The sequence below is a fragment of the Rana temporaria genome, chromosome 8 (genome assembly GCF_905171775.1).
Source record: "Rana temporaria chromosome 8, aRanTem1.1, whole genome shotgun sequence".
NCBI lineage: Eukaryota > Metazoa > Chordata > Amphibia > Anura > Ranidae > Rana > Rana temporaria.
Window position 1 is genome coordinate 28,044,908 of NC_053496.1, and position 18,921 is coordinate 28,063,828.

At 41.6% G+C, this 18,921-nt stretch overlaps 1 protein-coding gene across 3 annotated transcripts in view; it reads right to left on the reverse strand.

Moving 5' to 3' along the window:
• Window positions 1-18,921, reverse strand: part of FANK1 (fibronectin type III and ankyrin repeat domains 1) — a 191,319-nt gene that overhangs the window by 100,575 nt on the left and 71,823 nt on the right. The window lies entirely within an intron of this gene.

The following is an 18,921-nucleotide window of genomic DNA, read 5'->3' on the forward strand; positions in this document are numbered from 1 at the left end:
TCATGGCAGTAAATCCTGAAGTGACATACCTTAACAGTGAAGAACCACAGGTAAGAGCAGTTTACAAATAGGAGGAGCATTTTGATATAGATTATAATTTATATTGGAAAGTTGGAACAGCTATTGCTGGAAATATACAGTATATCACAAAAGTGAGTACACCCCTCACATTTTTGTAAATATTTTATTATATCTTTCCATGCGACAACTCTGAAGAAATGAGTGTACAGCTTGTATAACAGTGTAAGTTTGCTGTCCCCTAAAAATAACTCAACACACAGCCATTAATGTCTAAAGCGCTGGCAACAAAAGTGAGTACACTCCTAAGTGAAAATGTCCAAATTGGGCCAAATTAGACATTTTCCCTCCCCGGTGTCATGTGACTCATTCGTGTTACAAAGTATCAGGTATGAATGGGCAGAAGGTGTGTTCAATTTGGTGTTATCACTCTCACTCTCTCATACTGGTCACTGGAAGGTCACCTCATGGCAAAGAACTCTCTGAGGGTCTGAGAAAAATTATTATTGCTCCACATAAAGATGACCTAGGCTATAAGAAGATTGCCAAGACCCTGAAATTGAGCTGCAGCAATATGGCCAAGACCATACAGAGGTTTAACAGGACAGGTTCCACTCAGAACCATCCTCACCATGGTCGACCAAACAAGTTGAGTGCATGTGCTCAGCAAGGATGAGCTCCAGCGTGTTCGCATAGTACACGTGCAGAGACCCGCCAGGAAGTCTGCACGGCGCTGCGCTAATCACAGCCAGGAAGACATTTCCTGACCTCTGCAGCCGAGCATCGGGACAATGTATCCCTGGCTGTGATTAGCGCCGTGCAGACTTGTACTGTGATATACTGAAGCAGAGCATGATCCCCTCCCTTCGGAGACTGAGCTGCAGTATTCCAACATGATAATGACCCCAAACAGATTTCCAAGACGACCACTGCCTTGTTAAAGAAGCTTAGGGTAAAGGTGATGGACTGGCCAAGCATGTCTCCAGACCTATTGAGCATCTGTGGGGCATCCTCAAATGCAAGGTCTCCAACATCCACCAGTTCCGTGATGTCATCGTGGAGGACTAGAAGAGGACTCCAGTGGCAACCTGTGAAGCTCTGGTGAACTCCATGCCCAAGAGGGTTAAGACAGTGCTGGAAAATAATGGTGGCCACACAAAATATTGACACTTTGGGCCCAATTTGGATATTTTCACTTAGGGGTACTCACTTTTGTTGCCAGCGGTTTAGACATTAATGGCTGTGTGTCGAGTTATTTTGAGGGGACAGCAAATTTACACTGTTATACAAGCTGTACACTCACTACTTTACATTGTAGCAAAGTGTCATATCTTCATGTGTTGTCACATAAAAAGATATAATAAAATATTTTCAAAAATGTGAGGGGTGTACTCACTTTTGTGAGAGACGTATATGTGTAACGTGTTATATAAGAGATAATTCTTCTTCACTTTGTATTGAAAGTTACTCAGGCGTACCATGCCCATATAAATAACCTAGAGAATGTACATCTTTTTATATTGCAATACATCTGTTGTGGTGGCCATATTTTGATCTTGATGAAAACAGCTGTACTGTATAGCAGTTTTCATTAAGATCAAAATATGGCCACCACAACAGATGCATTGCAGTACATTGCAATATAAAAAGATGTACATTCTCTAGGCTATTTATATGGAAATGGTACGCCTGAGTAACTTCCAATACAAAGTGAATATGAATTATCTTTTATATAAACACAATATCTCACAAAAGTGAGTACACCCCTCACATTTTTGTAAATATTTTATTATATCTTTTCATGTGACAACACTGAAGAAATGACACTTTGCTACAATGTAAAGTAGTGAGTGCACAGCTTGTATAAACAGTGTAAATTTGCTGTCCCCTCAAAATAACAAAACACACAACCATTAATGTCTAAACCACTGGCAACAAAAGTGAGTACACCCCTAAGTGAAAATGTCCAAACGGGGCCCAAAGTGTCAAATATTTTGTGTGGCCACCATTATGTTCCAGCACTGGCTTAACCCTCTTGGGCATGGAGCTCACCAGAGCTTCACAGGTTGCCACTGGAGTCCTTTTCCACTCCTCCATGACGACATCACGGAGCTGGTGGATGTTGGAGACCTTGCGCTCCTTCACCTTCCATTTGAGGATACCCCACAGATGCTCAATAGGGTTTAGGTCTGGAGACATGCTTTGCCAGTCCATCACCTTTACCCTCAGCTTCTTTACCAAGGCAGTGGTCATCTTGAAGGTGTATTTGGGGTCGTTAAGTTGGAATACTGCCCTGCGGCCCAGTCTCCGAAGGGATCGGATCATGCTCTGCTTCAGTATGTCATAGTACATGTTGGCATTCATGGTTCCCTCAATGAACTGTAGCTCCCAGCGGCGGCAGCACTCATGCAGCCCCAGACCATGACACTCCCACCACCATGCTTGACTGTAGGCAAGGCACACTTGTCTTTGTACTCCTCACCTGTTTGCCGCCACAAATGCTTGACACCACCTGAACCAAATATGTTCATCTTAGTCTCATCAAACCACAGGACATGGTTCCAGTTATCGTTATTGTCCTTAGTCTGCTTGACTTCCACAAACTGTTTGCAGGCTTTCTTGTGTATCGTCTTTAGAAGACGCTTCCTTCTGGGACTACAGCCATGCAGACCAATTTACTGCAGTGTGCAGCGTATGGTCTGAGCACTGACAGGCTGACCCCACCCCTTTAACCTCTGCAGCAATGCTGGCAGCACTCATATGTCCATTTCCCAAAGACAACCTCTGGATATGACACTGAGCATGTGCACTCAACTTGTTTGGTCGACCATGGTGAGGCCTGTTCCGAGTAGTAGTTAATGGGGAAGGTAGTGCTGCGCTAATGGGTGGTGGATGGGCAAGTGTATGGACAAGTGGGGGAAGGGAATGAAAAATGGTATAACTGAAAATGAGAACAGTATAACCAAAAATAGCATAAACAAAAAAATGATCAGTAAACGATACTGGTGCAAATCATATAACTCCACACATTTCTCTTAATGTGATAAAATACACTAAAAAATGAGGAAATGAATAGTGCAAAAAATTGTGTATAACACAACACCCAAATAACTGTGATGGGTAACAATATTAAACAGGTGATGAACAGTCCATAAACAAGGCTTAAGCTGTGTCAAAAAAATAAATAAATAAATAAATAAAAAAAAATATATATATATATATATATATAATAATTTAAAAGTCCAAAAATTGAGAAAAGGGTGCTGATGTAGGTCCGCAGTGTGAGGTGAAAGGGGGATGGGTATCCAGTGATCCTTTTAAAATGAATGAGGATGTCCCCTTACCTTACTGCTGTAAGGTAACAGCATATAGATCCAACCACATTAGATGGTTAACCAGATGGGCTCTGATCCAGAAACGACAGGTCCTCCTTGGAAGTCTCGTCCCAGATTGATCAGTATCTCGCCCCAAAGGAATAAAGCATTGATAGTGTAATATCGTTTTTAAAATTTTAATTCTCGTAAATAATAAACAAGGGTACTCACATTGTTAAAAATGCAATTAGGCATGTAAAAAAGAAGGGGGGCAGTCTGTCGCCAACGTCACCTCCGATACCTCTGAGTGGTCTCATGCGCATTCGTCACTATCATGTGACTTCCTCAGGAGTAGTACCTGTCCTGTTAAACCGCTGTATGGTTTTGGCCACCATGCTGCAGCTTGGTTTCAGGGTCTTGGTAATCTTCTTATAGACTAGGCCATCTTTATGTAGAGCAACAATTCTTTTTTTCAGATCCTTTAGAGAGTTCCTTTCCATGAGGTGCCATGTGGAACTTCCAGTGACCAGTTTGAGAGAGTGAGAGCGATAACATCAAACTTAACACACCTGCTCCCTATTCACACCTGAGACCTTGTAACACAAACGAGTCATTTGACACCGGGGAGGGGAAAATGGCTAATTGGGCCCAATTTGGACATTTCCACTTAGGGGTGTACTCACTTTTGTGTTGCCAGCGGTTTAGACATTAATGTGTTGGGATATTTTGAGGGGACAGCAAATTTACACTGTTATACAAGCTGTACACTGACAGGATATAATAAAATATTTAAAAAAATGTGAAGGGTGTACTCAGTTTGTGAGATATTGTATATCTTTCCAGTGGAAATTAGAAATTGTTAATCAGACAATGGCATCTTGATCCTTCTATTAAGCTTTTGCATCAGGTGTGAACCAACATTATAAGTTCAAAGGAGGATTCTATGCAAGTGAAACAGGCCATTGTAAGGCTTCAAAAACGAAACAAATCTATCAATCAGAGAGATAGCAGCAACATTAGGAGTGACAAAATCAACAGTTTGGTACATTCTAAGGAAAGAATAACACACTGATGAGCTCAGCAACATAAAAAGGCCTGGACGTCAACAGAAGACAATAGTGGTGGATGGTCACAGGATCCTCTCCATGGTAAAGAAAAACCCATGCACAACATCCAGACAAGTGAAGGACACTCTCCAGTAAGGGGGGCGTATCATTGTCTAAGTCTACAATCAAGAGAAGTTTTCACAAGAGCAAATACAGACGGTTCACCACAAGGTGCAAACCAATTATAAACCTGAAGAATAGAAAAGCCAGATTAGACTTTGCCAAAAAAACATCTAAAAATGCCAGACCATGGATGGATGAAAAAAGTATTACTCTGTACCAGAATGAAGGGGAGAAAAAAGCGTGGAGAAGGCTTGGAACAGCTCATGATCCAAAGCACACAATGCCATCTGTAAAACATGGTGGAGGCAGTGTGATGGCATGAGCATGCATGGCTACCTGTGGCACTGGGTCATTAGTGTTTATTGATGATGTGACAAAAGACAGAAGCAGTCGGATGAATTCTGCGGTGTTTAGAGATATATGCGGTCAGCCCAGATTAAGCTAAATGCAGCAAAGTAGATTGGACGGCACTTGACAGTACAGATGGACAATGATCCAAAATACACTGCAAAAGCAACCCAGGAGCTTTTGAATGAAAAGAAGTGGAATATTCTGCAATGGTTGAGGCAATCACCTGATTTCAACCCAATTGAGCATTTAATTTGCTGAAGGAAAAACTAAAGGCAGAAAGACCCACAAAGAAAAACTGAAGACTGCTGCAGTTAGAGCCTGGCAAAGCACCAGAAAGGAGGAAACAGATTTTTGATAATGTCCATGGGTTCCAGACTTCAGGCAGTCATTGCCAGTAAAGGATTCGCAACAACAGATTAAAAATGATCAATTTATTTATGATTATATTCATTTGTCAATTACATTTCAGCCCCTGAAAATGGGGGGACAGTGTATAAAATTGGTTGCAGTTCCTAAAATTTGTACTTGATATTTATGTTCAACTCCTTGAATTAAAGCTGAAAGTCTGCACTACAAATTAATTTGGATTGTTTTGTTTAAAGTTTATTCTTGTGGCATACAGAGCCAAAAGAATAAAAATTGTGTCTGTGTCCAAATACATACGGACCTAACTTTATCTGATGTTAGTGGACGTCGCCTTCTGGAATCGACAACAATCCAGACATCGTTTGGTCCATATACCCACCTTGGGGTATTTAATAACTTTTTCTTTGGCTGGATTATGGGGACTGTCTCGTGGGGACCATTGTGAGGGCTGTTTCGAGCCCAGACTGGGTTCATTGCCTTTTGGTGAACAGACAACAGCAAGCCTTCATTCATTCTTATGAATTTTGGTTTTAAAGCGTTCCTATGAAAATTATTTACAATTCAGTGCTGAATAGACATGTGCACACTGAAATATTTTGTTTTGGAATTTCGTTTTCGTCTGAAAAATAAATTTAGTTACTCCCGAAATTCGTTTTTATTTATTACGTTTTTCGTTGGAAATTGTATTTGTCCGAAAATCCGAACAAATTAAGGTTGAATCTGTCATTGAAGGCTTATGGTGTCTGACGAATGTTCAAAGAAGATTCGACGGACACACGATCAGTCCATCCGATGAGAACAGACTGATGGACCGTTTTCATCGGTTAACCGATGAAGCTGACTGATGGTCTGATGTGCCTACACACCCTTGGTTAAAAAAACGATCGTGTCAGAACGCAGTGACGTAAAACACGACGACGTGCTGAAAAAAATGAAGTTCAATTCTTCCAAGCTCGCGTCGACTTGATTCTGAGCATGCGTGGATTTTTAACCGATGGTTGTGCCAACTAACGATCGGTTTTGTCCCATCGGTTAGGAATCCATCGGTTAAATTTAAAGCAAGTTGGCTTTTTTTTAACCGATGGTTAAATAACCTTTGGGGCCCACACACGATCAGTTTTGACCGATGAAAACGGTCCATCAGACCGTTGTCCTCTGTTTTCCCTATCGTGTGTACGAGGCCTCAGGCTAAAAAGAGAAAAATTACTTCTACTGGAATTTGTAAAGCTCATTATGAGCACAACATCTTCTCATATAATGTATTGTATAAACTATTGATATGTTTGTTATCACACATATGTGTTTTAAAAACTTTTCTAAATAAATTATATTTTATGATACATGATTACATTTCCTGTTCGCCCCTAAAGTCCCTCCCTACTCTTTCCTTTGTTGGTTCTTTACCTAACTTTATCTGACCTTCCAGAAGATGCTTGACAAGATATTTTAGGCCCACATATTACATTTGTCTGCTCCACCAGAGACAAATTAATTCAACTGAAATATTTACATCAAATGTATTATATGCTATATAGACTATTTAACATACACTGTTGAATAAATCCTGCTACACCATTGGTGGATTGGTGCCACTTTCTCCCCTTCCCTCTCTTATAACCTCAAAATGACATATGTACCCTTGTGAACACAAATTTAAAATTACAATGCACAGAGATGTAGCCGATATATAGAGTTCTTTATTGATATATACGTGACAAGTGCACCCATCTTTACTGTCAACATGTCATATTTTATACATGTTATGCATTTTTTAACTGTTATGATATTGAACCTAATGAAAAATGCAAAGATTCACATCCATGGTGGCAGAATTATATACTTATGTGATATCTGGAAATGATTGGATATCTATAGTGTGTACTGTTATTTATCTGTATTATTTAGCTGTAAACTTTAATAAGCCTTCTCTTAAAAAAAACTGGCAAAGTCAGTAGACAGGCTGACTGCCACCTGATCCTGGAAAAAGCTGCCGAAATCAGACATGTTGACATTTTTGCCCAACCTTAAAGTGATTGTAAAGTAAGGTTTTTTTTTTCTATAAAAACATGTTATACTTACCTGCTCTGTTGCAGTGGATTTGCACAGAGCAATCCTGATCCTCCTCTTCTCGGGTCCCTCTTCTGTGCTCCTGGTCCCTCCCTCCTGGTGAGTGCCCCCACAGCAAGCAGCTTTCTATGGGGGCACCTGAGCACAGTCACAGCTCACTGTGTCCATTCAGACACAGAGCCCCGGCCCAGCCCCCTCTCTCTCCTGATTGGCAGACTGACTTTGAGTGACAGCAGCATGAGCCAATGGCGCCGCTGCTGTGTCTCAGCCAATCAGAAGCTAAATGTGTGTTAAATGCTGTATACAGCAATAAGCCACGTCAAGCATTTTTAAGCTGTAGTAATTGGATTTAGGAGTAGAAAAAAGAAGAGGGCAGAGAAACGCTGCAAAATGTGCATTGATTTAAAAGCAAAACGATTCTAAAAGCGCGTTTTCTTCAACGCTCTGTGTGCATGAGGCCTAAAAATATACTCTGATACATTAGCAAACAGGAAGTGCAGTCTCTAGGTGTCTGTTCTATTAATACAGAAGAAGAATTGTATAGGAGACAATGACGTTGACTCACTAAACTGCAAGAGTTATTTTAGCTGTATAGCTCCTCTTTCATTCCACAATAATTTTCTCATAAAAAAAAGTCAATATGCCAAAGTAATTCTGCAAAATAACATGTATTATAAAGAGAAAGAACATTGTAATGTAATGTAAATTCATCTGATCCATGGAATTAAACCTGTGAAGTGAACACATTGTTTTTAGTTGTAAATATTAGCAGAGCACTTTAATGAAAATTCTGCATGCTTTATGCTTTCGAGAACTGAGCCTTTTTAGTAAATCCTTGATGCTTGTAGGTTACCATGGTGGCTCTTAGAGATTAGATTGTCAGAGAAATTGGCCCTGATGCCACTTTTTTTTTGGATGTGAGCAGTCCCATGTACAATACAGTGAAATCTGTCCAATATACCATGGCTGAGTTGAATTAGTAGATTCCAAATCTGGTACCTATAAAAGAACAGTAACATTTGTAACAATTATGTTAAAACATAATTGTTGTAACAGAATTATTACAAATGTTACTGTTCTTTTATAGATAAGGTTGCTCTCTAAAAACTCCTGAGGAAGCGCAAAACATGTTGAGAAGATATGGACATATTCTCGTGATAGACCATAGGTATCAGCCTTTTAGTATCACTGGATAAATGAGAGCGTTTATTTTTTTCGTTTTTTTCTGTCACATCATTTCTGTGTATGTTTTTAAACTGATAAAACATTAATTTTAGACTATGTTGTGTTGTTCGATACCAGTACCCTTAAAGTCCATGAAATAGTCTCACAATATACATATTCTATACTGTCACTTAGGATGTGGGTACTTGTATTAGTGATAAACATGTTGGCATGTAACCTATATATACCCCATCAAGTACCATTTGGCACAGAGGCTAGTGGCACAGGTAAGGCGAGTATGAAAATATGGGGTGAACCAGAATGAACACAATGTTAGGGTTAGCAAGGTCATTAAGGTGGCCATTATCTTTTATGCCAACAGCTCATGCCCTAACAAAGCTCTCATCCAACCTCTATGTACTACACTGGTGCCTGGTGGGTTTTTTTTGGGGGGGGGCAGCAAACACACACCCACCCCCCCCCCCCCCCCCCGTGGCACTTATCCCATCTAGGCAGTAGACGTGTGCACTGCCAAAAAAATCGTTAGTTTTTGTTTCATTCGTTTTTGTTTTGCTTTTTTCTTAAATTCGAAAATTTGGGAAAAATCGAAAATACGGAATTCTGAAATTCTGAATTTTCGGATTTCCGAAAAAGCAAAAAACGAAAAAAACTGAAAAAAAAAAATTTCCGAAAAAAAACAAATAAAAAAGAAAATGAAAAAAAAAAATCGGAAAGTCAAAAAAATCGGAAATTTCCCATTCTTGAATTTTATATTTTCGAACTTTAGATTTTTTCATTTTCGAATTTTCAAATTTTATATTTTTCATTTTCGAAAATTCGAAAGTGAAAAATTTGTAAATTCGAAAAAAAAAAATTTGAATATTCGAAAATGAAAAATTGGAAAATGAAAAATTCGGAAATGAAAAATTAAAAAAATAGTAAATTGAAAAATTCGAAACATCGAAAATTCGTAGATTCGAAAAATAAAAAATTAAAAAATTCGAATTTTCGAAAAATTCTAGAATTCGAAAATAAAAAATTAAAAAATTCGAATATTCGAAATTCTAAAATTCAAAAATGAAAATTCGAAAATAAAAAATGAAAAATAAAACATTTGTAAAATTCGGAATTTCTAAAATTCTAAAATTTGAAAATTAAAAAAAAAATTGTATTTCCGAATTTCCGAAAATCCGAATTTCCGAAATTCGTAAATACGAAAATTCGTAAATTAAAAATTCGTAAATACGAAAATTGGAATTTTCGGAAATACGAAAATTCAGATATTCGGAAGTTCAAAATTTTCCGAAGTCCGAAAATTCGTAAATAAAAAAATTTGTTAATACGAAAATTCGGAATTAACGAATTTTCGTTAAAAAAAGAATTATAAACTAAACAAATTGCACATGTCTACTAGGCAGGTAGTGGGCAGCAGCTCCGCGTCCTCTCCTCTATTCAGCAGCTTCCAGCGTGCGGCTCTTCCCCTCCTCAGCAAATCAGGCGACGGCTCTCAAAACCTGCTTCCTGATTGGTCGGGAGGAAGATCAGCGCTACAATAACGAATATTCATTCGCTGTTGTAACACACCTGGGTGGGCTCCGTTCGCATTCTCTGTGCCCCAAGTCCACCCTATTCTGAAGCCTATTAGAACCTCTGGCTCTAATCAGGTGCTTAAAAAAACTGCCATTGTAATTCATGTATCCGGTGTCCTGCAAGGGGCCGGACGCAATGAGAGAGAGGGGGCGATGAATAGGTGGGGTGCTGCCCGTGTGCCCTTAATGGACGGGCCGTCCCTGGTGTACTATCTGAACATAGAAATCAGGGACGTCCCACTATGGAATCAGGAGGGAAGTCCAAATACAAAACTTTAGAGGACAACAGACCTGGATATGGACACATTTAAATGTAACATTTTCTGCCATCACGGGTGGCACATCCACAAGCCTCAAGATCAATAGACCAATAGACTGGTCAGACACCATTTTTTCTCAATGGATCAATGCTTAAAGCGTTTGTTACCCCAATACTTTATATTCCTGATATGTGCCTGCTGTACCATGTATTTGCACGAGAAAGTATCCTGTTCTCTTTGTATTGCAATTCCTTTTTTATGAAATCTCTGGTGGTCCTGCTAGTTTCCTTACTTTCCCATTAAAAACTGACCACACTAAGCAGGAGAGCACCACGTGGTCAGTTCTCCAGCTGTGCTGGGAACTCCGTGTGCTCTCCTCCAATGATCAGACTTGTCACTTTAAATAAGAACTAAAAAAGGCAAAAGTTTTCTCTTTTTGGATAAAGTAAGGGAGGGTTATAACCCCTGTAAAGGTTTACATTTGCCATCTTTGTTACAATGGGGAAATTTCTCTCCACTTCCCATCCCAGAGCCGAAACAGGAAGTGAGAGTAAATACCTCTAAAGCAAGGGGGTCCCTGGTTGTCACCAGGGTCCTGCTATGCAGGAAGACGGATCTGTGCATTTCCCCAGGCAGCCCATCCCCATACAGTTAGAACACACCTGCAAGGAACACATTTAACCCCTTGATCGCCCCTGATGGTAACCCCTTCCCTGCCAGTGTCATTAGTACAATAACCGTGCATATTTTTAGCACTGATTACTGTAATAATGTCACTTGATTCCAAAAAAAGTGTCAAAAAATGTCAGTTAGGTGTCCGATCTGTCTGCCGCAATGTCGCAGTCCAGAAAAAAATAAAAATAAAAATTGCAGATCACTGCCATTACTAGTAAAAAAAATAATAGTAAAAATGCCATAAATATATTCTCTATTTTGTAGACGCTATAACTTTTGCGCAAACCGATCAATATACACTTATAGCATTTTTTTTTTACCAAAAACATGTAGAAGAATATATATCTGCCTAAACGGAGGAAGAAATCCATTTTTTATATATATGGGCCAAGCGTCCACCAAACCGTGCGATTGCAAAAGAGATCACATTTGGGCCTCTACAGCCGGGTCATGAGAGGAAGACGCTCCCTGAGCACATTTCCTGTCCACTGAGGAGTCCAAAGTTACATTAGAGTCACCCATAAGAATAAGAGTCCCCGAACATTGCTGGAAGACTACTTTAAGGAGGTGAGAAAAAAATCTGTGTTGAAAGCGGTTAGGAGCATAATAGGCTACTAAAGTTACATCATGACCATTAAGAGTGCCTTGGAGCAACAAATATCCGTGGGGTCTGCAATTTCCTTAGAACAGGAAAATAAGTAATTGCGCCGAAAGGCGATAAGGACTCCCCTATGTTTCTCAGGTGAAAACAAACCACGTCAACATGGCTAGTTTTAACATGGTGAAATACCTTTGTACGTTTAACTGGCGAGTTGAGCCCATGGATATTATGCAAATAAAATTTCAACGGGATCGAAGCCATAGCGAGGTGATGAAGTCAAGCTGAACTGTGAGGATTCCGTGGTGGCCCTTAAGGATTTGAATTTTGGGCCAAAATCGAGCGCTGACCTGGGGGTACAAAAGGGGGAAAAAACAGAGACAAAGAGAAGAGGGGAAAAGACCAGAAGAGGGCAGAGACAAAACAAAAACAGGACCGTAAAGGACGGAGGAGCGTGAACCACATCTAAAAATAATGCCGCGTACACACAATGATTTTTCGGCATGAAAAAAAAATGGCGTTTTTCCAACTTCATCATTAAAAACGACGTTGCCCACACACCATCGTTTAAAAAAAAAAAATTATGAAAAAAGCGTAGTGACGTACAACGGCACTCTAAAGGGGAAGTTCTATTCGCCTTTGGGCTGCTTTAGCTGATTCCTTGTTAGTAAAAGACGATTAGCGCTTTTCTGTCTGTTACAGCGTGATGAATGTGCTTACTCCATTATGAACAGTAGTTTTACCTGAACGAGCGCTCCCGTCTCATAACTTGCTTCTGAGCATGCGCGGGTTTAAAGCGTCGTTTTAGCCCACACACGATCATTTTTTACTACCCGAAAAACGAAATTTTTTACTAGCCAAAAAACTATGTGAAGCCCACACACGATCATTTTAAATGATGTTTTTAAAAATGTTTTTTTTTTTTAATGCCGAAAAATAATCGTGTGTACGCGGCATAAGATGTGCAAAGCAGGGGGGGGCTCTGCCGCCGGGCACATGGCTGCATTGGGCTTAAGTAGCCATTATTATCAATTTGAGGGAAAGTCTTGGCCAGAAGAATAAAAAAATAAAAATAAAAAGGGGGGGGATAATAAATAAATAGATGAATGACAAAGTAAAATAATAATAAAAAGGAAAAAAGAGAAAGAGAGGAGGAAAAGAAGAGAGAAAAAAAACAAAGAAGAAAATAGGAAGAGAGGGGAGGGTGAGCCGAAGATGCAACAGGCACCCCTGGAATCAATGGGTACAAATAACGTACAGGGGGCCAATAAGACAGGCTGCTTTTATTAGAGAAAGAGGCAGCAAGAACAAAATTTCAAGAACATTTTAACTAGCATACAGAAAAACTTCAGCACAATAACATAGTAATGGCGCCTCGGCATGGGTCTGCTTGGAGGGAATGTGGGCACAAAGCCCCAGATCAACTGGTGTAAGGCAGTATAGCAGAGGATCCACCGGGGAGACCCCCGGGGCCAGCCTACTCCCACAAACCCGTGAGGAAGCAGATTCCCCCTAGGGGATAAGCCAAGAGACAAGATACAAATATCAAATTATCTATAGGGCTTGCAGACAGGGGCTTTGCTGGCAACAGATCAGGAAATTGGGGAACGGGGAGGTTAGGGAGAGAGGACAGGGACAGGGTAGGGGAAAAGGGCGGGTGAAGGGGGATAACGGAAGACCTGCGTGCGAGCCCCAGCTATAACAGCATCAGGAGTTCAGCACCAAAAGAACTAGAACAAAAACAAAAAAAGGGGGGGGGGCAACTGGTGCAGTCTCGCGTCTACCAAAGATCGAGTGCCAACAATCCAAGGGACAGGTAGGCAGACATGGAAGGGTAACATGACAGCTGTACACAGGCAAGCACAGGCTAATGGCAAACCGTCCAGTTAAAGTTCAAACTAGAATGAGCCGTAACTGTGCCAACATGCTAAAAAGGGGCAGCCCACCCATCCATAGGTGGGGTAAACAAATATTTAAAAACAAAAAAAAGGGGGGGGGAGGCCAAAAATTCGTCAAAGTTAGAAGAGGAGAGGATTCCTGAGCCTACCGCCTCTCACAGTGGATGGTAGGAAACGTAAGTCGGCAAGTCCAGGAGACTCATTCAAATAGGGTCAAACTTACAAACCCAGGGCTCATCCGGGCCAGAGCGTGGGGAGTCAGTTGCGGATAGGGAGCGCGGATGGGAACGCTTGTGGCTCTTTGCTGTTTTCCAGATGCAGCCTGGGAGGTTGGCAGCAGGGCGGAGAGGGGCAGAGTCGGCCGGGCAGAAGATGAAGGGATTTCAGGATTACCCTTTGCCTCGTCCGGAGAGGTCAGGGTATGTGTGCGGTATGTGTGTAGAAAAAAGAAAGTTTAAAGGGGAAACCCCAACTGTACCGGATTTGATGAGCCAGCAAAGCGGAGGTGTAGGGCTTCTTCTGTCTCCTCTTCGTGGACTAGGAAAGATCCGCAAAAAACTTGGTAGCGGTTACCCTGGAGTACTAGGTCAGACTTGACCCTGGCTGCTCGCAGAAGGGTTTCTTTAGTGCGATAGTAGGTGAACTTTATCATAATGTCCCGGGGTGGCCCTTCAGATTTCTTAGGACCCAGCGTGCGGTGGATATGATCTAACTCCAATCGATCTATAGAGATGCCAGGTACTAGCTCCTGGAACAGGGCTGTGGAGGTGAGGTCCGTGATTGTCTCAGGGATACCCCTGAGACGCAAGTTGCCTCTGCTGGCCCTGTTCTCAAAGTCCTCCAAACAGAGGTGAGCAGCTTCTAATTCCTTTTTCAGGTCGGCGATGTCCTGCTCATGGTTCTCTGAAACTGTGGCAGCCGTGTCCATTTTGTCCTCCAGATCATTGGTGCGGGAACCAAGCTCTCTGATCTCCCTGGTGAGCTTAGTGGTAGCAGCCGAAAGCTCCGCTTGCAGCATTGTTTTAAAATGTGCTAAAAAGGTCAGCATCACGGAGTACAGGCTGCTGGTGCGGAGTCACTTCCAATGATTCACTACCGGCATCCTCGAGGGGAGATGGCTGGAAGAAGTCTGGGCTTGAGGCCGAGGCTTCCATGATGGCGTCGGGTGAGGAGGCCGCAGGAGGATTCCGGTCTGCTGACTTGGCGCTGGCAGATCGGGTAGATCTCCTCTCCATTGGCCATACGGAGCTGTGAGAGACCGAAGAGATGCAGGGGAGACCAAGAGTACCCTCAATGGCGGCAATAGTGTGGCTGATGTGTCCCGGCGGCGAGGAGCGAGATTACCGAGCGGCCATCTTGGTTCGCTGATCGCAAGCCCCCCCGCTAGCATTTCTAGCCGTGGCCATCTTGAGTAAGAGCAGATAGTTAATTTAACATGTACTTCCTGGAATCCATCTGCTCTTAGCTCAGGCATGCAGGCAGGAGGGTGTGCTTAGCTGAGAAAGCCCCTCCTCCCTTTCTGAAGGCTCCTGGGATGTATGACATCATTTGCCAAGCCATATACCAGGAAGTCACTGAAGAAGAAATGTAAAACAAAAGTTTAAAATGCATAAATATCATAGACCTTCCTATCCATTTACGAATGCTAGCAGTGTAAGGCTTTAAAATAGTTAAGGTTAATGAGAGAGTGAGGTTTTCGCTTTAAGGACTGCCACTCTACACTCCAGTATTCACTAACTGACCCTTTCATGGTCTTGCTCATCACAACCAAACATTAGCTTAAATATATTTTTTTTAAATACTCTAGCCTGGAGAGCTGTAATCTGGTGGCTATTGGCATCACATTCAATTTTCTCGAATGTTTTACGCATTTTTAATGCATTACACAGGCAGGCCCAGATTTCAGTTTTGAAATTAAAAAAAATTCACCTGATTTCCTCCGGCTTCCCAGCCGACGTGAAATAAATGGTCTAATGAAATATTTACAGTGCTTGTAGAAGCTGCCAAAAACCTAGTGTCATCGGGTGCAACAAAACATAGCAGAAGCCTTGTTTGCAGCTTCATCATCTTTAATCAAAAATTATTTTTCAACAATACTGAAACGTTCTCTTGCCTTCAAGTACCAAAACCTGTAAAACACAAAAATCAGGCGGTCTCCGGAGATGTGATGGCAGCATTACCAATGTAAGTCTGCCACCTAGTGGTGCACGCAGGCGCTCCTCCGCCATGCAAGTCGTCTAATCTCATTAGATATGGTGACAATGCAGAGGTGAACCAAGCAGAAAAATAATCTCTATTCAAATAATCATAGTGAAAGAAAAATCACAAACTGGATTAACATGGATTTGTATCTGCATCAGCATAAACGAAGGTTCACCTGAGCATGTGGAAGTGCAACGCCGACATTGTAGACAGAAGGGTCATTTGAAGTTCACACAGAGAGAAGAACATTGGGGAAATATGATGACGCTGCAGAAAAGCGTTACGCAGTTTTTCTAGAGTATGTACAGTTCTGTTTATAGGACAAGAACCAATATTGCATTAGGAGGAGAGCCTGTCCTGATGCATGCACTCCAGCAGCAGCTGCAGTATCAATGCTCAGGGCTGCTTTCTTGATGGATGATACAGTGGAGAACGTCAGCGCAAAGAGTGTTGGCACACCTGCCTTTACATGTAACAGGGTGACAACATAGGAGCGCAAATGGGAGACAGGGACAGAGTGCTGTTACCCTATACACAGGAAGTGCCTGAGGCAGGATTACCAAGTATTGTTTTTGTTTTGTTTTTTTAAATTGAAAATAACTTTAAATTGCACAAACATAGTAAAGACTATATACACTCATTGGCCACTTTATTAGGTACACCTTTCTAGTAGTGCATTGGACCCCTTTTTGCCTTCAGAACTGCCTTAATCGTTTGTGATATAGATTCAACGAGGTGTTGGAAACATTCCTCAGAGATTTTGGCCCATAGTGACATGATAGCATCACACAGTTGCTGCAGATTTGACTTCATTGTCATGTTCAAGAAACCAGTGCTGAGATGATTGGAGTTTTGTGACATGGGGCATTATCCTGCTGGAAGGAGCCATCAGAAGAGTCATAAAGTGATGGACATGGTCAGCAACAATACTCAGGTAGGCTGTGGCATTTAAATGATGCTCAATTGGTACTAAGGGATCCAAAGCGTGCCAAGAAAATATCCCCCACACCATCACACCACCAGCAGCCTGAACCATTGATACAAGGAAGGATGGATCCATTCTTTCATGTTCTTTACACCAAATTCTTACCCTACCATCTGAACGTCGCAGCTAAAAGCGAGACTCAGACTCGGCAAAGTTTTTTTCCAATCTTCTATTGTCCAATTTTGGTGATCCGGTGCAAATTGTAGCCTCAGTTTCCAGTTCTTAGCGGACAGGAGTGGCACCCGGTGTGGTCTTCTGCTGTAGCCCATCTGCTTCAAGGTTCAATGTGTTGTGTAGTCAGAGATGGTATTCTGCATACGTTGGTTGTAACGAGTGGTTACTCGAAGTAATGTTGCCTGTCTATCATCTGGAACCCCATTCTCCTCTGATCTCTCTCATCAACAAGGCATTTTCCTCCACACAACTACCACTCACTAGATATTTTCTCTTTTTCAGACCATTCTCTGTAAACCCGAGAGATGGTCATGTGTGAAAATACCAGTAGATCAACAGTTTTTAAAATACTTAGACCAGCCCGTCTGAAAACAACAACCATACCATGTTCAAAGTCACTTTCTTCCTCATTCTGATGCTCGGTTTGAACAGCAAGTCGTCTTCATTACGTCTAAATGCCTCCTTTAGCTTCCCTAAAAAATGAAAAGGTGAACACCCTACACATTCCCCAACCCCATTGTACCTCTGTGGTTGATGAGCTGCCAATGCCCACATAGCCAGTGTAGCATACTAGGAGTTTGAAATCTCTGCTCTTCTTCTGGGGCTTCAGTACAGATCAGAGCAATTTTGATTGGTGAAAGTAGTCACACACCAGCAGTGACCAATTATAATCACTTTGATCCATCCTGGAAGTTGTACAGAGAAATGGGAATGAAGAACCCAAATTTTAAATCCCCAGACTGCCCAGATGAGTGGGTACCGACAGCTCATCACCCTAGGAGGTAAATACAGCAGGATCATTATTGGGTGAGGAAGGCGCAGAGTGTTCGTTAATCTTTTATTTTTCCAAAAAAAGTTAACTAACCTCTTTTAATTCTTAAAGTGGTTGTAAAGCCCTACATATACCAAGTGAAGTGACTATCCTCAGGTGATACACAGAGCTGAAACAAATCTTCCTACATAAGTTGTAACCATTTATCTGCTGTTTACAGCCTTTAAGGCTTCATTTCCACTGGCGTTTTTACAGCCACTGTTGTTAGCCTTTTTTACAGCTTAAAAACGCCTGTCCATGTTTATTTTGTAAAAAAAAAAAAAAATTTTTGGTGAGCTGCAACTTTAAAAATGCCGCGGTACCGTTTTTGAGCGTTCTTGAGTGTTTTTGAGCATTTTTGAGCCTTTTTTAACGTCTGGCGTTTTTACAGCTCTACTCTGGAGCTTCAGAACGCCCTGGTCTGCGTTTTGTTTACAGCTCAAAAACGCCTATGCCATTTGCAGCTCAAAAACACCTATGTGGGCATGATGCAATAGAATAACATGGACAGGCGTTTTTAAGCTGTAAAAAACGCTCAGAAAAGTGGCTGTAAAAACGTCAGTGGAAATGAAGCCTCAAAGTCATGAATTTAAAGAGCTTGTCTGAGTTGTCAGAAAAAAAACGGGGGGGGCTGAAATCACACACTGCAGAGCTCACCGAGGATAGCTCTCAGCGCTGATTGGAGGGAAGGGACGCACACAGGAACAGAGCTGAGGCTGCCAATCAGCTAGAGCTCCCTCCCATGTCACCATTTTTCACTTGGTGTCAGGAAAACTTGTCAGAAGTGACTCATGCAGATATCAGAATAGTGAAGCAGCAGACAGAAATTACACTTAGTTTTCTGGATTGAAGTACACAATATAGAGGGGATATGCTTAGTTCAGATCTTATGTTTAAGACTCCTATCACACTGAATCGCTTTAGCAGCACTTTTCAGGCGCTAGAGGGGTGGTTTTTTTAGGTCACGTGACAATGTGACCTTAAAAAATTCCAAGAAACACCTGGTTTGCAGTGCTTACAAACCATTCAATTCAATGGGCAGGGATGTTTTTGGGGCACTTTTTACAGCGCTCCAAACCCGCCCCTGATGCTGCTTGCAGGACTTTTTCTATTGTCCCCCAAGCGCACTGCCCGGGTGCGAAAGCACTCAAGAAAATGAATGGGAGGCAGTTGTCAAGCTCTTTTCAGAGGCCATTTCTAGTGCTAGAATGCCTTAAAACTGCCTCAGGGTGAAAGGGGTCTAAAGGTCTTTAATAGTCACAGCCTCTTGGGATAACACA